This window comes from Elephas maximus, chromosome 16, assembly GCF_024166365.1.
Source record: "Elephas maximus indicus isolate mEleMax1 chromosome 16, mEleMax1 primary haplotype, whole genome shotgun sequence".
Classification (NCBI taxonomy): domain Eukaryota; kingdom Metazoa; phylum Chordata; class Mammalia; order Proboscidea; family Elephantidae; genus Elephas; species Elephas maximus.
In genome coordinates, this window is record NC_064834.1 from 75698794 (window position 1) to 75705627 (window position 6834).

At 44.7% G+C, this 6834-nt stretch overlaps 1 non-coding gene across 1 annotated transcript; it reads right to left on the reverse strand.

The window, feature by feature from the left end:
• Positions 1-6401: 6401 nt before the first annotated feature.
• LOC126060058 (U6 spliceosomal RNA) lies at positions 6402-6506 on the reverse strand. The gene has a single exon (XR_007513524.1). It is a non-coding gene; the product is annotated as a U6 spliceosomal RNA (small nuclear RNA).
• Between the last annotated feature and the right edge of the window lie 328 nt (positions 6507-6834).

The window sequence follows — 6834 nt, forward strand, 5'->3', positions numbered from 1 at the left end:
GGATGTGACCTGCATCCAATGTATGTGAACTTTCTGGCAGAGTTCCCTGGATTTTGCTCTGCTCTGAATCCTGCATTCGGCTTGTTGACATCTGACCTCCAGTTCTTGAGACTTGGGGCAGCAGCCTGCCCTCTTACCTACCGATCTTGGATTCATCAGCCTTTGAAGCCCATGAGCCAGCAGCCTACCATCTGACCTGTGGCTCTCGGGTTTGTCAGCTTCACTGGTTTTGCTTCTCTAGAGAACCCAGCCTAAGACACCCCCTCCCACTCCATCTTTTGACCCAAGCAATGCCATCCCAGGCTCTGTCTCTTGGGTAATATCCTGTGTCCTAGAACATCCCCAGATGGAATGGGAGCCCCTTGGAGCGCAGCTCTTCTTCAGCTAGCCAGTTGGCAAAACCTCACACATGTGATAAGGCATACACCAAGGTCTTAAGGTCCCCTGGGACAGAGTTTCTCGATGTCCCTAAATCACACCAAGCAGGGTCCCCACCAAGAAGGGGTCTATCCACAGGTTATAGGAGTCATCTTGGTGAAAAGTTCTAGACTTTGGAGCCTTCCTGTGGCAGTAGAGGCCAGTACAGACCATCCCCTGCCCAGAATGGGTCCATTCTAAGTGACCCCTCAGACAGTACTCCCTACAGCCATGACTCTCCCACCGGTCACTGCAATGGGACCAGAACCGTTGGGATCATACTGATATTGTAACCCCAATACTCCCCAGCATGTTTTCTCCTTTTTCAAAATGGGCAACTGAGAGCTTGACATAAAGCCACAATAAACCTATAAGTTGTTCTTCTTCTGCCTGCCTCCTTCACATACCTCTGTTAATGACTTTGTTTTGATCAAATGTTAATGACTTTGTTCTTTGTTTTAAACTGATGCAAATAACCTTTTGTTCTGTCCAGACTACCTGTAGCATACAACCCCCACAGGAAAGTTGGAGCCCAGTATCACATATGTGTATCTTTAGCCTAATAAAGAAATGTCTGGCAGGGGACTACAAAGACACTTGTAACCCTTGTAAGATTCTATGTAAGCTCTAATGTAAAATTGCTCTTTGGGACTCCATAGAGACAACCTGTGTTGCTGCTGGGTCCCCAGTGATGCATGCATCTCCTTAATAAACTTTCTCACTCTTTCTGACTTGAAGTATGTTTCATTGGCTGGACTGCTCCAGGGCATGGACCCTATTCAGGTAACAATATCGCTGCAGCCAAGATGCACAAAGAACTGTATTGATTTCACGCTCAGCCCTTTCCAGAACGATTCACAATACCCCCATTAGTTATGCCCAACTGGTTTTACGGATAAACAAGCCTGAGACCCTCCAACAGGAGAGCTGAAGCTTCTCTTCCCGCTCTTCCTACTTGCAGGCCATTAAAACAGTGACATTTGTAATGTAGATGAGGCCAGGCCTCATCTTGTCTACAGACAAGAGGAAGATTCCAGGGAGAAATGCCACGGCAGCAAATGAATGAAAATGATGGTTTTCCACTTTGTGCTCATAAAACGCTCAAAGCTCTCCGGGAAGCAGGCTTCACTGGCACCATTGCTCGGGGTAACCGGGAATGGCGAGAGCTTCTCAAATCATTTGTGATAAGAAAGAACAAAAGTCCAGACACTTTTAAAATGCAAGATCTTTGCCTTCTGGGTAAAAAAGTAAACAAAAATGTCCAGATGGATACAGACATCTGTGAATTCTGGCTCCATTTCCTAGAAAGAAAAGAAAACTGTAAATAAATATGTAAAAAAAAAAAAAAGTCATATGTGGACAACACCCGCCGCTCACCCCGGAATCAGCCTTCAGGAGTTAGCCTTCTGCCCAGTGTATCGAGTGCGGCGGATGTGGTTCTATTACCTGGTGCCTTGTGACTGCATCGCCCTGAAGAAGTGAAGTCTATCTTCTCAGTGCCCCCAGGAAAGACAAACATTCTGGAAATGTTTAGTAGGAAGGTCCAGGCCCCTGGATTCGTTTGACACTGCATGAGTTAGCATTAGGCAATGCTTCCCTTTTGTTCGCTCCTTGGAGGCCTCCTTGTAAATACTTAATTGCTGAATGATTCATTGGGGTCTGCAAAGGCCAGACCCTTGACTGGAAAGCTGAGGAGACCCACAGGCAGGGCCTGAGTGTGGACTGATTTGAGTGAGACTCATTCCAGAAGTCTTTGCTCCAATGTGCAAGCACGGCACAAGTAACGACTCCAGCCACCCACAGGCTGAGGAGCAGCCAGGAGTGACTTTGAAGCTGTTCCTAGGAATCATTTAGGATAATCATCAGCTTTGGAGGATAAAACCTCACAGAGGCTCCAAGAACATATCTACCGTGATGCTGACACCTCCCAGAGCCAACCCACCCCTGCAATCACTCATGGTATCCTGCGAATCAGCCCTCAAGCGCTGCCAAAGGAGTTTGCCCATCAGGTGCCTGGGAAATGAACTCCTCCAGATGCAGTGAAATGGTTCCCAGCTAGCTTCAAAGACTTTGCTTAGATGTTATTTATCTACAGGTAATCATTAAATAATTATCATTTCATATGTAAATAAGGTATTATATTGCTGTAACCAAGAGGATCTTGCTCTGTTACGCCAGAGAACTGCACGTGACTGTTTGCCTTGTCGTCCACTTTTAACATTCCACTTCTGTTGAATTAAACTGCAAAGGAAGGAGCAGATCATTAACTTGTCAATTGTTCTCGATGCAAAAGTAGCCGCACTCGGGCTTTGGCGCCACTGTCTCTCAAATAAAACAAAAAACAACGACCACAGTTGCTTTGGGGCCCCTTCTGCCTTGTGGCCACCCACACGGGTCAGAGTGGAACTGTGCCCCCAGGGCTCTCGGTGGCTGATTGTTCCGAAGCAGATCGTCAGGTCTTTCCGCCGCAGCGCCTCTGGGTGCACTCCAACCGCCTGCCTCTCGGTTTGGCAGCCGAGCATGTTTACCATCTGCACCCAGAGACTCTGCGTAAAATAGTCTTTCTTAAAGCGTAATCTGTAACCTTTTTACCACCTAATCACTAAAAAGATTTCTGAGCAGGCACCCGAATATGTGTATTTATTTATAAATTATCCACTAGTTGTTGTTAAAAAAAACTTTTTTTTTTTTTTTAAGTTGTTGTTAGCTGCTGTCAATTTCCATTCATAGTGACCCCGTGTGACAGAGCTGAACTGCCCTATAGGGTTTCCTAGGCTGTAATCTTTATGGGAGCAGATTAACAGGTGTTTCCCTCACAGAGCGGCTGGGTGGGTTTTTGAATCGCCAACTTTTGGGCTAGCTGCTGAGTGCTTAACCACTGAGCCACCAGAGCTCTTCTATACACTAGTAGTAACACATTAATAATAATAATAACAAAGGTAGCAAAATTTTAAAGTGTGTGTGTTAGGTGCCGGTGAGTTGCTTCCAACTCATACCAGCCCTATAGGACAGAGTAGAACTGCCCCACAGGGTTTCCAAGGAGTGGCTGGTGGATTTGAACAGCCCACGTTTTGGTTAGCAGCTGAGCTCTTAACCACTGCACCACCAGGGCTTCATTTTAAAGTATAAGCAATATTTAAGATAGTTTTATCTCATTTATGAGTGACAAAACAGCTCTGTTCTCACTAATTTTTTTTTAAGAGAGCAAAGTAGTTGACTAGGTTTCTTTTATTTTTAGAATCTTGCCTCAGATCTTTGTGATACAGCAATTTGGAGTCTCGCTCAAAGTTCAGTTCATTTTAAAACATGGTTTTCGTGGCTGTCATAGGTTATAATACCTCGAAAGATTAGTAAACCTACAGGGAAGACTGACGTGGCCTCCGGGTTTACCACTCAACATGTTCACTTCCATCAACCCCACGAATCATATAAAGGTTTTAGCTGAAACTCACTCGGCTAGTTAAATTTCCATTTTCTTTGAGTCCATTAGCATTTCTTACAAACCAATCAAATAGTGTCATGGAATAACTCGGAAATATTTGATTAGTTGCTTCACATGTATTTTGTTCACTCGTACATGAGGGAGAAAGGCCAGTCCACTGTTGTCAGTGAGTGAACAAAACTGAAAACAGGATGCGGATGAGAGAGGGAAGAGGAGAAGGGCGGTGGGCAGGCAGCTTGGCTGCAGAGAATCTGAAGGCACGTTTTGGGGGTAAACAAATCAGCTGGCAGCTCACAGAGAGATCAGTCTGGGCATCCTGAGTAGGCTGGCTAGTTGTATCAAAGGAAATAATTAGTACGTTTATAGATTTTTCGGGAAACCATGGACGTTTGGCTGTGAAGCATATGAGGCTTGTGGCCTCTGTGGGCTACCTGCTGGTACCCTCCCCTTAGTACCATTCTACCTCATTCTTCTCATTATAATTCTTCAATATACTTAAAACCCGAACTGTCCACTGGGAAGACATTTAAAGGGGTCGAGAATTTCAGTTTCTCAAGTGTGCAGAGATGAGTTTTTTAATTGGCATCTGTCTTAGGCTGGGTTCTTTTGAGAAGCAAAACCAGTAAAGCATATAAATATATAGAGAGATTTATATCAAGGAAATGGCTTACGCAGCTGTAGAGGCTGGAACATCCCAAGTCCGTGGGTCAGGATAGAGGCATCTCTTGATTCACACAGTCTCAGGGGCTGGAGAACCCAAGATCGGTAGGTCAGAGAGCAAGGCTCTTGCTCACAGGCTGTGAAGATGGATGAATCCCAAGATCGGCAGGCTAGACCGCAGGTAAGCTGCTAGCTCAAGTCCCAAGAACCAAAAGTAAGATGAACAAGAGGCAGCCGCAGGATCCAACGTGAGCAAAAAAACCCTGGGCCCTGCCAGAATGTCCGCTTACATTGGATACAGGCCACATGTCCAAGGAAACTCCCTTTCAGCTGATTGGCCGCTCACAGCAGATTCCATCATGGGGGTGATCACACATCAAATCTCAACAGGGAAGTGATCACAACATTATATGACTGTGAGAATACGCAGAATCACAGCCCAACCATCAGAGCAACCAAATCACAAAACAATGGAAAGATTGCCAAACAACCATTTTCAAAAGTACCCTCTGGATAGCATACGGTTCTTCTGAAAACCAGCCACTGCTCATTGTTCAAACATCACCTTTATCTTTTTTTTATTTTTTTATTTTCCAAGTTCTTTTTATTCTACATGAATTGACTTTCTAATTTTGGGCAAGGTGGCTCAAGGCGATGTTGGAATAATTTTTTTATTATTAACTTTTATTAAGCTTCAAGTGAACGTTTACAAATCCAATCAGTCTGTCACATATAAGTTTACATACATCTTACTCCGTACTCCCACTTGCTCTCCCCCTATTGAGTCAGCCCTTTCAGTCTCTCCTTTTGTGACAATTTTGCCTGCTTCCCTCTCTCTATCCTCCCATCCCCCCTCCAGACAAGAGTTGCCAACACAATCTCAAGTGTCCACCTGATATAATTAGCTCACTCTTCATCAGCGTCTCTCTCCCACCCGCTGTCCAGTCCCTTTCATGTCTGATGAGTTGTCTTCGGGGATGGTTCCTGTCCTGTGCCAACAGAAGGTCTGGGGAGCATGGCCGCCGGGATTCCTCTAGTCTCAGTCAGACCATTAAGTTTGGTCTTTTTATGAGAATTTGGGGTCTGTATCCCACTGATCTCCTGCTCCCTCAGGGGTCCTCTGCTGTGCTCCCTGTCAGGGCAGTCATCGGTTGTGGCCGGGCACCAACTAGTTCTTCTGGTCTCAGGATGATGTAGGTCTCTGGTTCATGTGCCCTTTCTGTCTCTTGGGCTCTTAGCTGTCGTGTGGCCTTGGTGTTCTTCATTCTCCTTTGCTCCAGGTGGGTTGAGACCAATTGCTGCATCTTAGATGGCCGCTTGTTAGCATTTAAGACCCCAGACGTCACATTTCAAAGTGAGATGCAGAATGATTTCATAATAGAATTATTTTGCCAATTGACTTAGAAGTCCCCTCAAACCATGGCTCCCAAACCCCGCGCTTGCTCTGCTGACCTTTGAAGCATTTATTTTATCCTGGAAACTTCTTTCATCACCTTTATCTTGAAGGAACAAACTATTTATTTTTGTAAATATATCTAAGTATCATCCTTATGACAACTCCTTGTCATCACGGAAAAGATGAGAAAATGGGAAACGCTTCGTAAAAGAAAACATGACCAGTTGCCGTGACGTCGTCTGACTCATGGCGATCCCACGTATGTCAGAGTAAACTGTGCTCCATAGGGCTTTCTTTTTTTAAAATAATATTTTATTGTATTTTCAGTAAAGTTTTATGCAGCAGTTTAGGTTCCCATTCAGCAATTTCTACACAAATTGTTCAGTGACATTGGTTACATTCTTCACCATGCGTGAACATTCTCACTATTTCTGTTCTGGTTGTTCCATTTCCATTAATCTAGTTTCCCTGCCCCCTTACATTCTCAAAAATATGGAACCCTTCACGAATTTTCACGTCATCCTTGCTCAGGGGGCATGCTAATCTTCTCTGTATTGTTCATTTTGGTACATGTGCTGCTGAAGCGAGCACTCCATAGGGTTTTCAGTGACTGATTTTTTGGAAGTGGATTGCCAGGCCTTTATTCCAAGGCACCTCTAGATGGACTCGACCCTCCAACTTTTCAATTAGCAGTCAAGTAAGTTGACTGTGTGCACCACCCAGGTACACAAAAGAAAATACAGTAACTCGATTTTAAGTGTGACAACTCTTTTAAGTGCTTTGCCACAAGATGATCTGTGATCTCTATGGGGTTCAGGAAATTTTCCAGGTCGCTTCTCATCTTATTGCAAAGCTTTGAAAAGATTCTCCTAAGGCTTTGTTTTCACCAAATTAGCGACTAGCATACCCAGGCCACCAT